This window comes from Copadichromis virginalis, linkage group LG14 (genome assembly GCF_057382275.1).
Source record: "Copadichromis virginalis isolate Kocher_CV1m ecotype Utaka linkage group LG14, C_Virginalis_male_GT1.1, whole genome shotgun sequence".
In the NCBI taxonomy this organism is placed as follows: domain Eukaryota; kingdom Metazoa; phylum Chordata; class Actinopteri; order Cichliformes; family Cichlidae; genus Copadichromis; species Copadichromis virginalis.
The window spans coordinates 28,631,072-28,649,754 of NC_140631.1; positions in this window are offsets into that span (position 1 = coordinate 28,631,072).

Here is an 18,683-nt window from a genome sequence, read left to right on the forward strand (position 1 = left end):
CAGGGGCATCAAAAAGCCACTGTCTATGTCCAGATGGTGCAGAGAGCATCCCTCATGACTGAGGGCCCTTGTCTGTGTAGGAACGACAGGGTTTTTCAACAGGACAACGCTACAGTACACAATGCCCGCAGGACAAGGGACTTCATCCAGGAGAATACCATCACTCTTTAGGACCATCCTGCGTGTTCCCTAATCTAAATCCATTTGAGACCCTTTGGGGATGGATGGCAAGGGAAGTTCTCTAAAATGGACAACCGTTCCAGACAGTAGATGCCCGCCGTGCGGCCGTCTTCACCACTTGGAGAAATGTTCCCACTCACCTCATGAAAATGCTTGCATCAAGCATGCTGCAACACATTTTATTAAGTGAAAACAATAACAGTGGAGTTACTCATTACTGAGTTCTTGTTTGGAACTTTCTGTTTTGGGGGGGTGGGTGTGGTTTTTTTTGGAGGTATGGTCCTAAGCTTTTAATAAGCTGTAAAACAACATGTTTCAGTTTAAGTGTTGTTTTCAAGAAATTGCACGAGTTTTTGCCATTTTTCAAGTGGTTTTAAACATTTGATGGTGTTAAGGTTCAAAATATTGGGGATGGAGACAAGAGAAAAACCACAATAACAACACTGGTCCGGTCGGGTTGAGTCAAACGATGATTTAATGATCACACACGTGGGAGATGGACACTGATGCAGACAGCCTCAAAATCTCAAAATGGTGGAGCATTGCTCAAACTTTTATAGCCTCTGGTGCCTCCACCTTATCATACAAAGCCTAAACATTCACATGCTTTCTCTCACACAGCGCCTAAGCTACGACCTTGGCTCCCTGTTTATCTGCTCCTGCTGAAATGGGGCAGAAAACTCCAGCACAATCTGTTCTCTTCTACTCAGACAAATTAGATTTCTTATAACTCAGCAGTATAATGCATCATAAAACAATATCATTCATTCACAACAAGTCAGCAGTTTAATGTAATGCAAATCAGTTTAACTAATGCAATAGTTATCAGCTTCTTCTAATTCAGGAGAATAATGCAAACTAAAACTACATAATAATTCACAATCTTTAATTAGGGGTATAACATGGCATAAAATAATATTATAATCTAACAATTCCCCCTGATGAGGTCATTAGAATAATGACCTCACAAACACCCTGTAGCCCAGTGTGGCCGGGTTCATCTCTTCTCACTCCTGAGGTCCTTTGTCCCCCTGACGGGCAAACCATATGTAAGATGACCTCTGTGTTTGCGCAAGTCAGGTGCAAGACAAACTATTACTACAAGGATAGCAGGTCCAGATGACACTCCCCTGTTCTCCCACAGCTTTATTTGGTGTTCCCTTATACCATTCAGACGTAGACTAGAACCTCTGTCCGAAGAGCTCTTAACCTTTATTTTATTGCTGCAGCTACCAGTGTCGTCCAGTTGCGTGATCCTCTGTTCTTCTTACTTCAACCTCAGGGGTTAGACAACCCTTCAGTCGTGACACAGATCAGGGGATTATTCTGCCCCTATTTCAAACAACGATCTGTGTATCCTCGGATCCTGTGTCTCCCGTGTATCCTCCAGAAAAGAACAGGAAGGCGTCCCCCTTTTGCCCAAGAGCCTCTCGAACCTCGTTGGTCTGGTGTTTCCGGATTTCCGTCAACCCCTTCATGGTTATTGCTGTATTTATGGGATTCATCCTTTTGAAGTGACTAGCTGGAGCCCAAACGCCATGACCCTTGGACCCAGTTGGTGTCTCGGCAGTCACTGTATCTGTCTCTGCTGCGAAGGACCCTCGTATCTCTGTGGCCTCGTCTGGTGTCTGTTCCTTTCTCTGTAAGAGACAGAAAACCAAAACACCTCTCTTCCTAACCCTAATAATCTAATGTTGTTATCTACTGACCTTCTAGTGATTCAAAATTGGTCTAAAACATTCAGAATGTCCCAGGGACTTATTCGAATCATATCTTATGTGTGTGTAAACGTGTTTGCATTTAGCCCTCTGCACTCAAGGCGTTTCCTACACTTTATCAGTCCGGACAGTCACGCCGAACGAAGCTTCTGACCTTCAAAAGGCCGAGTGCCAACTCGTTATAAGCACATTTGCAAGGTGTGTCTGAAAATTATTGAAACCCCTCTTTTTAACAAAAGACAAAGAAATTAACAAATCTTCTAAGCGCTATTCAGTTCATTTCAATGAGTAATGATTAAACATGAAAGTGATAGTTTATGCTTTTTCACTGATTCTCTAAAAGGTCCGTCTTCTCGGATCGCTATTAGCTTAAGCTTTACCATTCCTAAATTATTAAAGACACAAATGAAGTTATAAATTGTTCAAATAATCCTTGTTTGATGTTAAAGCTCAACCTTCCCCCCCTTTTTTGACACATTCCAATGTGTCAAATCAACGGAGCTAGAACATTCAAAAAAAAAAGTTAGGCAGCTACAAAGTTTCCCAGACTCTTAAGGTGATCCGCGTGTAACGTTCTGACTCAGGTATTTAATATTTTAATAAATATCGTTTAATTAACTGCCACTATTTAAACTAACCTTAAAGACATAATTGAAGAAAAGATCACAAAGAATAACATGATATCAATGTTATGTAAGCGCGTGTGGCCTTCTATGCTCGAAGCCTTTCCCCTCAATAGATCAGTCAGACATTCGCGCTGACTGTAGCTTTTAACCCTTATTAACTTGAGCACAACTCTGCAATGAGCAACAAGTTGCAATATGTATGAAAATGATCATGGTTACACCTGCAATGAAAAATTATATCATTATCCTAACACCTGTAAATAGAAGATTCATCAGAGGTTATAACAATCACAGGAACACAGATGTTAGTATAAGGTCAAAAGCTTCAATAAATGATCATCGATGCAATGCTTGTCGCATGATTCTCATACAATAATAATGCTGACATTAAAATAACAGTAAAACACCCCCTTTTGTCCCGTTTCACTTGACACCTAAACGTTTATAAATGCCTCTTTTATTCTTGATTTTATTTCCCCCTTTTCTCCCCTTACTGACCACAGCAGGGGGATCTTAGTTTTGAATCAGCCATGAATCCAGCTCACCTGATTCATCAGTTAGCTCCACCATCACTGGCGTCTGACAGGGTGGCGCTGCATACTCTTCCTTTAATGTCACTATTTTCAACCTGTTAATGAGAGTGTTTAAACCTGAAGTCGACTACGTCCACAACAAGTCAATACAGCTGTAAATGTGGCCAATTATCAATCTATTACCAATCAATAACAACAGATAACTTCTATTTTATGCATGCTTTTAATCAACCACTCACCCAGAGGATCTCCAATCCCAGGAAATGCCTTCTCCTCCTTTAATGAGTCTGTCCTCCTTCCATGCCCTGGTAACTGGTCCATCCAGAGCCATATGATCTCAAATATACATACGACAAGCCAAACCACACCTTGGTCACACCAACCCCTTTCCACCCCCAAGATGTCCAATGCCATCCTAGTATGGACTGTCAAATGTGGCTTTAACGCTGACTGTTCTGACAATCCATTTTATAACGTTCCTGGTCAGATTTGCCAATCTCTGCACCAGGGTTTTAAACGTTTCGCCATTTTCATTAGGTTTTATTTTTTATTTAGTTTCGACTCCAGATTTTCAATTTTTTGCCAGTTGTAATTAGTTTTTACCAATTCTTTGCTAGTTTAGTCTAGTTTTTATTTTCTGAAAATCCTTAGTTTCAATTTAGTTTTATTTGTGTTTTGCAAAAGTTAAGTGTAACAAACTCTCAGTTCCATCATATCAATCATGCTCTTCTGCTTATCCTTGGGTGTTGAGACTAATAGCTATTAATTCTTGCCGCACCGAGTGTTCCTAATTTTGGTTGAAGTCAATTGATAACCTTTTCCATGCCATTGTTTCACACCTTTATTTAGATGTCCCAGTCCTGTTATCTCGGGATACATCACGCTGCCTTATCTGGGGTTAGCTATTTTCTTGGAATGCGAGTTAAGTGGGTGAGCTCTTCAAAGAGGGGGAGTGTGCTCCCCCTGATGAGGTCTTCTAGGTAAGCTAGGTTAACCTTCTTGTGTGAGCTTTTCAAGTGCACTTTTAAGGTTTGTGGGATTTTTTTTTTTTTTATAAATGTCCCTCAAGACCCCCTGATGGCCCAGTAATTCATTTTTTTTTTTGCGCACTGTAGTACACATTTAGTTTTTTGCTTGTAGCTCTCATACTCTACTTGCCACTCCTCTAAGTCCTGATGTTTCTTAGAGAGGACAGCAGTACCTTTAAAATTATGTCACATGTGTGGGGGTGTGGCCTTGCCAATTGTTTTTCCCACCTTTTCAAAATGGCTGGCGTGCCCACAAGCACATTTTATGGAAGAGAGAAAGGTAAGCTTGATATTTACATTTAAAATGTTTTGTTAAACTCAGATTCTTATTTTATTCAAAAAATAAACATCTAGTAAATAATTTCAGGGGTCTTTAAGAATTAGGCTCATTTACTTTCACAGGGAACATGACTAATTTATTAATGTGTGCTCTACACATTGGGACTTTATATTTATATTTATTTCACTTTTTCCTAATACCCAACTTTTGACCAAGGCGGAGAGAATTCTTAACACAATTATTAAGGGAGATTCAAACATAGATTTTTCAAAATATGAGAGGGTCAGGACCCACTAGAAGCCACACAAAGATTATCGAGATGCAGTGGCAGATGTAATAGAGAAAGACACAGGGCCACCTGAAATCTGTCATCCTATCTGGTGCAAAACCAACATGTAGTAGAATCTGGAATTTTGATTTTGAGTTAAAACTAAAATATGGGTAAAATGCAGAAATCTTTTCCAGTAAAGTAAAAAATAAGAGTCGCAATTATAGTTGAATCCATAACACCTAATTGTTTCTACGAGATCACGTCGTTGCTGAGAGTTATCAGTGATCTCAATGTGTGAAAAGAACTCACAGTATCTGGGGTTTAAGCTCCTCTTAGCTGAGAAACCTGGGACAAACATGTGAACAAGACCTGAATAATACCAGTAATGAAGACTTCTCTCCAAAGATCAATAAAAGGAAGCCCCAATCTGATGAGAGTCTAGCAAAATATGGTTCACTCCACTTGCCTGAAATGGTTAGCAGTCCAAGGCATTTCAGTTGTAGAATGATTGGGTACAACAATGAAACAGATGTGAGATGAGGGAAGTGCCAAATGTTCCTTTGTGTCTCCAAATAAAATCAGTACTTCCTCAGATATCCTAAATAAATTGACTTTTGTGAAATAGAAAGTTCAGTGCCATCACTTATTCCTAAACCAATAGTTTACAGCTAGTGAAGTGTCAGTGACTTCTGGGTTGGTCCCTGATCTTCATCTTATGAGATTGTTATTTTAATAACACTTGATTCATTTAAAAGAAAAAAGAAAAAAAAAGAAAAAAGAAAAAACGAAAATATTTTCTCCCTGTTTTTTCTTATTCTCTGGGTCTCAGGAGGACATTACGTCCCTCTCCACTACAAGACTCTTGTTATGTCTACAAAACAGTCATATTAAAATCATCCTCAATTCTATTCTGGCGCTGTCTCCCGACTTTTCCTGACCTGATTCTGCGCGTGGACGGAGCAGCAACACAGACGACTCGACTAACGTACTACCTTAATTTCACTACAGCAGGGCACGCACACATCAATGCAACCAAACACATTTTGCTATAAATCCAGTTAATTTTAGTTAGTTTTGTGAACATTCAGTACAGTTTTAGTTAGTATACCTTTTTGTTTTGATTTTATTACCGTTAACGCAAATTCTTTCCACTTCTACTTTTCGTTATTTCATTTGTTGTCTTTAATAATAATAATCTCCTCTGCACCCTTGAATAAACACCATTAACATGATCAACCTTTTGCTGCTTGTTTTTTCACCATCTTATTGAATCAAATACTTCATGCTTATGTGGTTTACGACATTATATTTATCTAAATCTCCACTTTGTGTCTAAATGTTTGAAGAATTTTTGAGGGTCAAATTTTGAGAATTTGACCATAGTGAAAGTTATGGCGTTATCACCCCCTTTGGGGATTACCTTTTTCCAGTTTTGATGATATTCCTCCCCGTTCTTTATTTTTTTTTGCAAGTACCCCTCTTCGGTGGCGAGAAACTGTTGGTGTGATCAAGCGGGTGCTGTAAAAACAAAAGCTCAGGACAGAACAGTCACCAGTCATGTACTTCATTCAAAATTAACAAATATCAAGCTTCATATTGATCCTCTGAGTGTAATGGTACATTTTAATTTGCACTTCTCAAAACTAAAAACAATATTTTCTTTATTTTACTCTTGTTCTTGTGCAGCACCACCCCTCAGCACATGCCCCTGTTATTTTATCTTACTTTTAAAATGTTGACTACTTCAAGAAAGCGCCCAAAAGACGGGGACCAGTGTTTATCATTACATATCTCCATTTTGAGTGTGGCTGTCTATCATTCCCCTCTTATTCATAGACCTCGGTGGAGGGTTTTTTGTTTGTTTTTTCTTTATTTCTCTAAAATTAATTCACTCTCTACATTGACCCACTATGGTTAATAATAACATGCTCAGTCATGAGTGGGATCAAACCTTTTCTTCACTTTAGCATTTAATATTCCCAACAATATAATGTGATACCTTAATTAAAACACAGCTACTAAAACACAATTTCCTTAATGCAAACATCAGTAGCTCAAAATTAGCAACCAAAGGGTTCAGTCTGCAGTTCACACTGCTGTGAAGCTACAGCTCTTTAGTCTCTGTCATTCTTCTGTTCTTGCAGACAAAACAAAGCAAAACAAAACATCCACCCTTCTTTTACAGGCTGGGTGAATTGTCTGTGGACATTTAATAATCCTAAAGTCAGCACCGTTTTTGTCTCAGTACCAAGTCAGTTAAAACTTTTAGTCGTCAGTCCGTCACAGTCCAGTCACATGCATACATTCACACACATTCATACCAGATATTGCTGATAATGGAGTCTCACGCGCAACCTATTCGAGGCTCCATCACCAGCAAGATGACGTCATCATTTTAAAGGAAACAGCTCCTTGTTTGTTTTTCCTTCTTTGGACTGGATTGACTCGCTGCAATCCTTTTAGGCTTCAGGATCAGTGTCCCATATAAGTGAATTTTCTCCCAAGCTCATTATAATCATGGAGAAAAATACTTCGCGACTGTTTTCAGTAAGAATATTTTATAACACTTTAAAATTCACTCTCTCAGGCCTGGATTAAGGAGCCGATTTGTTAAATCAGGAGCTCACAAAATACCAAAAATATCACCACCGGTGGATCACACCTCTCAGATGTTCTTATCTCAGTGTACTGTAACGAAGGCAAACACAGACGTAACCAATTAAACACTCATATAATAACAGATACTGGGGCCCATTACAAACATGCCCAAGCATAAAACCATCCTTTTCTCTCTCAGAGAAAGAAAACAATCCAAAACTCACTGATAGAATCAACCTAGTATCAAACAAAACCCAAAGATCAACCAAAACTCCTTTTTGCACCAACAAAACATGTTGGATTTACTTGACTCAATAGTGGACACTAGTTACACACCAACTCTTTACTTTGGCAAAAACGTAAACAACTAAGTTGAATCAACACAACCTTTTCATAATCTCTTCGAAATAAAACTCACACCATTCATTCATCATTTTCGCTCTGTACCACTGCTCCTTGTTAGACTGTGTGAAGCACAGTAAACAATTCAGTGGAGGCTTTGAGCCATAAACAGACATCACGCACAGACATTGTTTTCATTATCAAAGTGCTTCAGACCATGTCCTCTAAATCTACACAAATGCCCTCTGCGTGGCATGAAATACATTTAAGCAATAAATAATCAATCAGTTCTTGCTGTTGTAACCAACTCCGTATTTGGATGTTTGTGTGCAGCATTTGTTAGTAAAGCATTCTTCATTGCATCAGCGTGTGTGTGTGTGGATCACTTCTCAGTTCATTGAATCAACATTTTAATTTGTGTGTGTGTGTGTGTCATTTCTCCCTCAATCAACGAGTGCATATGTTCATATGTATGTTTCTTTTCACTCTGAGTCGGTGCATGTAGATGTGTGTGTTTGTGTGGGTGTTTGTGTTCATCACTTTCCTGTTGTAGTGTTCTGGGTAAACCACGGCCTGAAGCGTGCCCTGGGTCCTGCCCTCCTCCTTTTCAGTCTGTTTGCATCCCTTGGTGCTGCTGCTCAGAGTTCTGTCCATACTGGTTCTGGCCCCAATTGAGGCAGTCCTTTTCTCCAGTGTCCAGCATCTTCTCCTTATTTCGCTCCTCCTTAACTTGACCCTTTTGCTTCGGTCTTCCTTCAGGGTTTTGATACGCAGCTCAATTGTCTGGATGTCCGTTTGTTGCTTGCAGAAGTGCGACTGCTGTCCGTTTGTTTGCAGGTGGAACGGCTGACATCCAGAAGGTGTATAGGAGAGTCTGCAGCTTCCACCTCCCCAGTGGAAGACCTCAATCTTTGTTCTGTTAGTTTAACACAGGCCTCAAGGCTCTCTGGGATCCCTGCTTGCACTTTCAAGCCCACGGCTCAGGTCGTAGTCGTGGTCCCATTCCAGGGGAATGGAGTCCATGGTTGTTTGGGTGTCTCGGCCCGAGCGTTCAGTCCGGAGCTGGGCAGCCCAGGACGCTGAACGATTGGAGGACGGCAGAGGCGACAGGAAGCCATCCCCCTAACGTTTGCTCCATAGCAGACCGGACAAATCACACTGCTCATCTAGCTCCAGGATGCTCCGGCCTGATTTCAAGTCCGGTGTCTTGGACTCCAAGCCTGATGGGTTCGATTTTCAGCTAGCTCCTCCTGGGCCATGCTCAGTTTCTGCTCTGATGCCTTGAGGTCTTATTGAGGGCAGAAACCTCAGAGTCTTTTCCGTAGAAATCAGATTAAAGTCCATTGATGTTTTCCTTGCTTTGCTCCACGGCCTTTTGCGGCTCTGCTGTTCGGCTCTTCTCAGAGGTCAGCTCCTGGCCGAGCCCCGACACCTGTGCCTTCAGCTTATTTTCTCCTGGTGTTTTGTCCATTCTGAGGTGCCTCCTGACCTCAGTTACTCCTCCTGTCTCTGGCACGCCCTTTTTGCTGCCCGATGGTCATTGTTGGTCCGTCACTGTCCTGCACAGTTTTAATGCAGAGTGGTTAAGGTCAGCATGGTTTTGCTCGGCCTCACTTTTCATCTGGGCTTAATGGGCGTCTCGTCACAGCTCTGTCAGCTGAAGCTGTCTTTTTCCATATGGCAAGAGTGTGAAGAGTGTGTGAGAGGGGTGTGTCCGATCAGGCACAATGCTGGTGGCTTTGCGAGTGCCTCGTTTTCCAAATCCAGATGTTTATTTGTCACGTACACAGCAACAGAGAGAACAGTCTGTTGTTGGGATGGCTGAGGTCTTTCACGATCTTCCTGGTCTTGGTCCAGCACCGCCTGCTGTAGACTGAGTGCAGGTCAGGGTGCTCGGAGCGGATGGTGCGCTCAGCTGATTGCACAACCCTCTGTAGAGCTTGTCTGTCCGGCATGGTGCTGTTCCCGAACCAGACAGTGATATAGCTGCTCAGGATGCTCTCAATAATTCCTTTATATAAGGTGGTCAGAATCGGTGGTGGGAGCCGGGCCTTTCTCAGTCTTCTCAGAAAGAAAAGACGCTGACAGAAATCTCCCCGTGTAGTGAAACGGGCCTTGGATTTAACTCTCTCCGTCTCTGCTGCCTGAGATCGTTTTCCTGCAGCACTGTTGACAGTTTCAAGTTGTTGTGGGTCCAGCTGCTTTAGCATTTGGTCAGAGTCACATCGAAGATGGTAAAGGAGAGAGCAACGATGGTAGAGGGGAGAGCAGGAGTCCAGGGTCAGCCTCGGCTTTTCCGGGCCGACAAAGCAGCCTGTAATCAAGCATAAAGAGAAAAAACAAAACAAAACAAAAACAAAAACAAACGAACAGGAAAATCATGTTGTATTGGCTGTGTTACTCAGAGAGGGGAAAAACAACGGGACCAGGCCCTGTGTCAGCCTTCTCTCCCCCTTTTTTTGTTTTTTCTCACCATATAATCCTCTCATAACCCACCAAGCTGACAGGACAACACAGGTACATGTTAAAATTCTTAAGATCATGTTTAAAGCACAAAAATGGAATTTTCTTTCATTCAGTAATCACTTGTATTAATCAATCAGAAGAAAACATGTCACAATTTGACTTTTATTAACCACTAAATTTGTCGTGTTATCACTGGTTGTGATGGGTTTTTTTTGAAGTTAAGTTGTTGTCCTGCAACCCAGAGGGTTTATTTGTTAGTAGTGGATAAACTTTATTGTGTAACGGCGGGTGTATGTTAAGCTTCACTGCTTTAAAGTTGCTGGAAAATCTTCACATGTTCATGGGTGTAAGCTGTTTCTTCATTGCGTGTATGTGCGTTTGTACATGGGCTAATTTAACGTTTTTTCTCAAACGAGGCATTTCTCTAGCACGTGCCTCTCTCTCACATTTCTCTGCTTGTGTGTGTTTTTATTTCACCTTTTTGTTGTGATGCTCCAGGCGCCTTCCCAACCTCCACAAGTCTGTTGGCCGCAATTTTATGTGTTAAAACTTCTCTTAATTTCTCCTTTAATTCTCTGCTAGCTGCTGTCTTTTCCACAGCTGCTGATTCTTGCTGAGTTTGGTTTCCATTACTATAATTTTGCTTCGGCCGCCGTGCTTGTGGGGGCAGTTGGTCCAGCCCCATAGCCACCTGTATCAACACACTGAGAGATTTATTTAATATCATTTTCATCACTGTTAAATAAACTAGCAGGCAAGATGCCCACCTTTGCACTGCAGACTACATGCCAGTCTCCCAACACACTCCTCTCTGAGTTTCAGCTTTAAAACCCAACCTCATTCACACCCTAGTCATTCAAAACCTTATTTGTAGTATCATAATCAGCAAAATCAGCGTTTTAATTACAGGCATGTATCATTGTTTGCAAATCAAAATTATAAAACTCAAAAACACGCTAAACAGCAACAAAAGTCCTCTGTGCGTGTCACCGCTCATTTGCATGTTCACACACCGTCTAAAAATAGCTCGCAGCGCTGCAGCTGCACGTCACACAGAGTCTCACACCAAGCTCAGGCAAAACTCTATTATTTTATATTACAAAAGACGTCTTGTATTTACAATCACTGACAGGCCTGACAGATTCAGCACCTAACAAATTTCGACAAATTTAAAATAACGGGTCTCACCGAAGAAAGTCTCACTTTTCTGTAGTCAATCAAACAGTATCTGTTACTTCTGGGAACAGTTTCTGACCTAACTTCTAAATCCCTAACTCAATTTAACTTTGTCCAAACAAGCACATGACACCGTTTTAAACGATGAGGAGACTCGGTAACTCCTAGCTTATTTCAGGATGCCCTGTACCCCACAGATAAGCCAAACTGAACTAACCCTGTTCGCCGACAGGTCAAGACCGCGCGTCCACGGCCAGGAGGGGGCGTAACCCCCGGGCTATGTGCTTCTTAGCAGACTTCTGGGCTGCCGTCCTATAATAATTTTCACCTAACCGATTTTGAGAAATTTTACCATAACGGGTCTCACCGAAGAAAGATAACTTTTTTACGACCAATTAAACAGTCTCTGTTACTTCTGGGAACAGTTTCTGACCTAATTTGTAAAACTATTAACCAGTCTCTGTTACTTCTGGGAACAGTTTCTGTCCTAATTTCCCTACCAAACTACCTGAGCCTTCAGCTCAATATCCAGGGACTCAAACCCAACATTCTCTGTTACTTCTGGGAACAGTTTCATATTTCTTCAACTTCATTAAATACTCTTAAGCAACTTTAACTGCATAACACACGGTGATTCTCATCAAAATCAAAACAGACACTCTACCAGTAATTTCAGTGAGTAGACTATAATTTAGTCATATCCAATTTGGCACATTTTGGAAATAATTCAACAGGTAGTGCCTTACCTTTAGATAAGCCGGCTTTTGTCCACTCAAATCAGACCACTGGCTCGTGCCTGTCCGTTCGACAACCTCGGACCGTCCAAACTTTTAAATTCCACCCCAATACCACAGGACGAGCCCCCAAAATGTTAAGGTTCAAAATATTGGGGATGGAGACAAGAGAAAAACCACAATAACAACACTGGTCCGGTCGGGTTGAGTCAAACGATGATTTAATGATCACACACGTGGGAGATGGACACTGATGCAGACAGCCTCAAAATCTCAAAATGGTGGAGCATTGCTCAAACTTTTATAGCCTCTGGTGCCTCCACCTTATCATACAAAGCCTAAACATTCACATGCTTTCTCTCACACAGCGCCTAAGCTACGACCTTGGCTCCCTGTTTATCTGCTCCTGCTGAAATGGGGCAGAAAACTCCAGCACACTCTGTTCTCTTCTACTCAGACAAATTAGATTTCTTATAACTCAGCAGTATAATGCATCATAAAACAATATCATTCATTCACAACAAGTCAGCAGTTTAATGTAATGCAAATCAGTTTAACTAATGCAATAGTTATCAGCTTCTTCTAATTCAGGAGAATAATGCAAACTAAAACTACATAATAATTCACAATCTTTAATTAGGGGTATAACATGGCATAAAATAATATTATAATCTAACAATGGGATTTAACTCTTTCAGCTCCTCAGCTGTAACATAATCTGCCCCATTTAAAGATCCCATCCACAACCCATTCGACTCTTTTGTATTTGTTCATCTTTTATGTAATTTCACAGTTCCCTATACATATATATACATACATACATATATATATATATATATATATATATATATATATATATATAGAGGATCCGAGCTTGAAGGATAAACCGCCCGCAGGGGCGTGCTGGGTGTTTTTTTTTATATATATATACATACATATATATATATATATATATATATATATATATATATATATATATATATATATATATATATATATATATACACAAAAAAAAAAAAAAACACCCAGCACGCCCCTGCGGGCGGTTTATCCTTCAAGCTCGGGTCCTCTACCAGAGGCCTGGGAGCTTGAGGGTCCTGCGCAGTATCTTAGCTGTTCCCAGGACTGCGCTCTTCTGGACAGAGATCTCCGATGTTGTTCCCGGGATCTGCTGGAGCCACTCGCCCAGCTTGGGGGTCACCGCACCTAGTGCTCCGATTACCACGGGGACCACCGTTACCTTCACCCTCCACATCCTCTCGAGCTCTTCTCTGAGCCCTTGGTATTTCTCCAGCTTCTCGTGTTCCTTCTTCCTGATATTGCTGTCATTCGGAACCGCTACATCGATCACTACGGCCGTCTTCTTCTGTTTGTCTACCACCACTATGTCCGGTTGGTTAGCCACCACCATTTTGTCCGTCTGTATCTGGAAGTCCCACAGGATCTTAGCTCGGTCATTCTCCACCACCCTTGGGGGCATCTCCCATTTTGACCTCGGGACTTCCAGGTTATACTCGGCACAGATGTTCCTGTACACTATGCCGGCCACTTGGTTATGGCGTTCCATGTATGCCTTGCCTGCTAGCATCTTGCACCCTGCTGTTATGTCCTGGATTGTCTCTGGGGCATCTTTACACAGCCTGCACCTGGGGTCTTGTCTGGTGTGATAGACCCCAGCCTCTATGGATCTTGTGCTCAGAGCTTGTTCTTGTGCTGCCATGATTAGTGCCTCTGTGCTGTCTTTCAGTCCAGCTTTGTCCAGCCACACACACATATATATATATATATATATATATATATATATATATATATATATATATATATATATATATATATATATATATATATTTATTAGGGGTGCAACGATATTCGTATCGATATTGAACCGTTCGATACAGTGCTTTCGGTTCGGTGCGCATATGTATGAACAATACAAAATTTTTAATTTATTTTATCAACTTTCCTTCTGACGATGCTGTCTGTGTTAAGCGCTCAGTGAATCTGCGTTCGACTACTCCACCTAGGCTGCACTGTCGAGCGCAGATCCACTGAGCGCTCAACACAGACAGCATGGTCAGAAGGAAGAGCGCAGGGCAAGCTAGCGAGACAGAAGTTAAGCTCTCCTTGCAACATGGCAAATTGAACCTCCCCCACCCTCATTCAGATCTGGTGTTTGGAATTATTTTGGTTTTCATGTGACGTATGACCCTGAAGGTAAGCGCGTCATGGACTAAAGTAAAACAGTATGTCGGATGTGCCATGCAATGCTCAATTACATGGGTGGGAACTAGTGTGTTAGCGCAGTTAGCTCGTTAACGTGTTGGCCGTCTAGCCCCATGCACGGGGAGATCTGCGGTAGCTCGTTAACGGAGATTTGCCGTGTTGTGGCGTTAAGGTCATTTCAACGAGATTAACCTGAAAGCACTAGTGGGAACACAACGAATATGACTGCACATTTACGCCGACATCATCCTAGTGCAAAGACAAAAACAACAAGCATGCTACTAACTTTAGCCGAGTCATTTAGACAGCTGTTAGCACATGATTCTCCTTATGCTGCTGAGAATATAGCCCAGAAGAAGCGGATAGTATAGCTTTTATTTTGGAAATGTTAGGGAAAATATTCTAAAACACTTCTTCAGTAAAGACTCAGAGAAGAGAAACACACAGAGTTCTTGCTAGCAAGGGCAGTCTCAGAGACTCGCGCTGAGCTTTGCCCTGGTCTTTATTTATACTTCAGTGGTGTGTGTGTGTGTGTGTGTGTGTGTGTGTGTCCTGCTGATCAAAGGGTCATAAAAGCACAAAAGATACATCCTTGGTCAGGAAAGGGTAGTCTCCCCCTCACCCTAAATAACATGGTGAGGAAGTCCAGCAGTTCATCTATATGTAAAGAAGCACTTAAACTAAAACAGACATAGCTACGTTAATCCTGCCGTAAAACAATAAGAGAAGGTATGACCTCTCTCGTGCTCCCAGGATGTGGGTGTGCATTCTAGTGTGGAATACACACCAAGCCTTTGCAGCCTGTTAGAGATCACACACAATTAATTATATGCCTCTAAGTATACATGGTTGAATATTTCCTAATACAAATAACTACATGCAGTATTTTACCATATGCAAACTTATATCACTAAAAGATTATACTGACTACTAAATACAATTTTCCATTAACATTCCCTCCTGTTGTCAGTAAAACTTTAAGTGAGATACCAGTTTGTAACATCTTGTTGTACATTTTCTGTCACATCGTCATTAATCACACAAAGTCTTCATGTTCCAACAGGCCAAAGTTATCATCATCATTTGTCAGAGCTATTTATGCAGCAACAGTAGAAAATATTACGCGGTTAATCATGAGTTTTATACATGGCAATATACACGTTACAAAGACACAAAATAAAAGTAAAAATATCCCAACTCCGATGAGTAGTCTTTTTAGCACCTGTAACCAGGAGCCAGTGTAAAGCCAAGAAAACCAGTCACTTGTATCACTTACATAGTCCTGATTTTTGGGCCTGCTGGATCTGTCTCACAGCATTCAGGGCATCAGTCATGTTTGATGAATGTACATCGTCTGGTATGTAAGTGCAGCATGTGTTGTTGAAGAGGACACAAAGTCCCCTTTCTCTGCTAGTATCATAGAGTAATTCTTCCCTGAGAGTTGGTCCAGGAACACATATAGTGTGGGGTATGTTACCGTGCTGGGTAGATGGGAACAGACATAACAGTCTGTATTTGCCGATTCTGTTTTTGTTCTGTCGTGGATATAACGGTACCAGGCATTATTCATCCACGGAGGGATGTGGTCTTGCGTCATATCCCTTAGGTGAGAGTTGTCGTGTGTCCATCTTCTCTGCCTTCCTCCTGGTTCAGCTGTTTCCGGCACCAGCTGGGGTCCTGTAAAAGTGAGCGTCGTAGTCAAGGTAACCAAGAGGGTCCACCTTCCCATGGTTGCACACAGGTCCGTCACGCCTCGCACTTGGTTGCCCTAGAGTTGATCAGAGGCTGGAGGTTGAAGTGCGAGCTTACCCTACGGGGGCTCAATCAGCACTCCCCCTTCACCACTGAAACAATCAAGTGTGAGATTTCTCTATTGTGCTGTCTTGAGGGTGCTGGGGTTTCCTGGGACCTCGACCTTTTTGCAGTGGCTCTGATAAATCCAGGAGGGTCTCTCCGGTATTTTGCAGGCAGTTGAAATGGTCAGAAGCACTTGAATTGGCCTCTATCAACCCCCATCACCTCACTTCAGGCCTTCATCCTGCGGTAGGAATACTTATGACTCTTCTACTGTCCATCCTCTGCAGAAAAACCTCTTTGTAGAAAGGGTGCTGGGTCCAGTTATCTTACTGGCGTTATGATCCCAGCAGTCTTCAATGTGCCAGCGTATGCACAGTATAGTGACACAGCATTAGGTGATGTTCATAGGAAACTGCTGTCATCACCACCATAGCTTCTGGTTCCTGTGCTTTCACAGAATCATGATATCATCCTTAGATTCCTTCTGCGCTGTCGATGGAGCTTGGCACGCTCCCCTCATCCTTCAGGTGCCCATCTTCTGTCCACAATCTCCTCTGTTGGCCTCTGGAAAGCCCTTTTGGCACAGCTCTCATTCCAACGCAGTTTCATGGTCCTTGCTGTGGCTCCAAAATCTGATCTCATGATGGGCCCCAACCAGCTCGACCTTTGACCTCAACCACTGCCTGGGCTGTCAGTTATGCCTGGAATGGTTCTCGCTTCTCACTGGGCCTCTGAAGATTTCTCAGGAGATTACTGCTGCACCTGTATTTCCTTGCTAGGAGGAAAAACTTCTATTTGGAGAGCATGTCAACAATCATCAAACCACATTCCTTAGTTCAGTGAACTTCACTTATAGGCCATCAAAGCCTCATCTGAACATGGATGCATCACTTGCATAGGTTTAATACCCGTTGAATGAACTGTTAATCACACAAATCGCTGCAAAAATTATATAAAACAAAATTTAATGTTAATTCATTGTTTCATATTAATCCTGGATCCCTTCTCTTGACACATGGACACTCCCATGAGTCAACTCATCAAAATCAGATTCCTGTCTTAAAGAAAAAGATTAGCTAGATCATATCCCAGGTAACATCAGGGCATCTCCTCCTCTGGAGCAGCACCACCCTGGACCTATAATCCTGCAATAAAAATGTTAGTGTGTTTTGCATAACACCTGGCTCTGCCAGGAGCCTGCATACACACCATCATGGCCTGGAAAGCAAAATCTGGAAGTGAAATCAAACTTCACACTTACAAACAATTATATCATAAGAGTAATAAGCATTCAGCACTAGCAGGACAAGTGTCATGTGCAGGTTTTCTCAAATCAGTAAATTACAACTATTACCCCAATTTGCCCCAGACATGGATCATCCCATGTACTCTGTTAACATTAATGTAATCAGTGACTTCCCTTAAGCAAAGTCACTCCACTCATATATTACTAGGAGCTCAAAGGTGGCCAGCAAATGAGCTCCATTTTAAACTATTCCATAAACACCGTATCTCTTATTTGTTTTTCTCATGTCACTTGTCCGCTTCTGCCGAATCCTCTACATCCAGTCATAGAAAAACAAACATTAGCAACACACATTGACCGTGGTCAGACGCAGGTCAACAGGTTCCAGAGGTGCCATAAAAAGACCATAAAGTCAACCATCCATAACTGTGGAAAGAAGTGACACTAGTTTTCAACACAGGAAATTTCTCACATGTTATTCACATCATCAAAGTAACCTTCACATTTTCCCAAAAACACAGTGTAACAGCATCACCACTCATAACCTATAAACACAGTTTCTTCACACATAAACCCAGAAATCCTGTAGTAGAAAAAACATCAACCAGCTGTCCTGGTATAAATCATGTGATCAATTCACATGAAGAACTGTAATGCTGTAGAAAAGAAAATGCAAATGTTAGCGCTACTCAGATGTATACACTTTCTCACAGTTTCCTCTGTGAGCAACACAGGATAGTGAATAATACCCCTGGTAGATGCACAGACACAGAAAGTGGCACTTAACAGGTTAAATCGTCATGCAACCTCGAATGTTGCTGTCATCTTTCTGCTCCTGTAACAGGAAACACATAAATTCATCCACCCTTTGTCCTGTCTAGGTGGAGGTTAACCTTGAGTCGTGGTCAAGTCCTGTCAGCTTTTACCAGTCAGTCAGTTTGTTTTTTATTTCCATTCATTCATTCATTCTTTCTTTGCTGATAGTGGAACCTGTCGTCGCATTTAGTTTCCACTTCCAGCAAAATGACGTCATTTCAAAAGAAAAAGAAGAACTTTTAGATCGGATTTCCTCGCTGAATCCTTTTTGTCCCAAATAAGTGGCTTTCTCCTGAGCCCATTTTAATTTTGGAGAAGCTCACCTTTCAACAGTTTTCTCGACGACGAGTCGTATAGCGCTTTTAATTCCCGACGTACAGATCTGCTTAGAAATTGACAAACAGAAATCAGTGCCTGTTGAAAAAAAATAAAAAATGAAAAATAACAGAGATTATCAAACCAAACTTTCAATGCACTGTGAAAGTATCAAAATAAAAAGGCCTTGTTAAGTCACGACACAAACTCCTCATCAACTTCACAACAGGAGAAGAATCATCAGCTAGATTCACTCCAAACCAACCATCAGCTGCACAACACACAACATAAGCCTAATGTCTTCTTTAACTTATGAGTTTAATCACCAGGTCTG